Genomic DNA, 310 nt, shown 5'->3' on the forward strand with positions numbered 1-310 from the left:
ACAGACACGAGGTCGTTTGCATAAGCCCGCTAGATAGCTTTTTCAAAGCAGAAGGGCGGGCTAAAAAGTGAGGCGGGAAAAGCACACTGGGAAGTGCTTTCCCAAACCAACCAGGGTACTTCACGGAAAAATGTTTGCTGTGTAACATGGAAGACGGCCCGCCTAACAAAAATGTCATGAAGTGAGGCCTGTGCCTATATCAATCGAATGAGAGTGGACCTGCACGAAACTGTATTGAAATGGCCGCGATGACTTCGGCTGTTTGCACACGACCTGCAGAAGCGAGCCGAACGGAGTTACAGAAGAGTGG

The sequence above is a fragment of the Frankliniella occidentalis genome, unplaced genomic scaffold (genome assembly GCF_000697945.3).
Source record: "Frankliniella occidentalis isolate FOCC.00 unplaced genomic scaffold, Focc_3.1 Scaffold68, whole genome shotgun sequence".
Taxonomy (NCBI): Eukaryota; Metazoa; Arthropoda; class Insecta; order Thysanoptera; family Thripidae; genus Frankliniella; species Frankliniella occidentalis.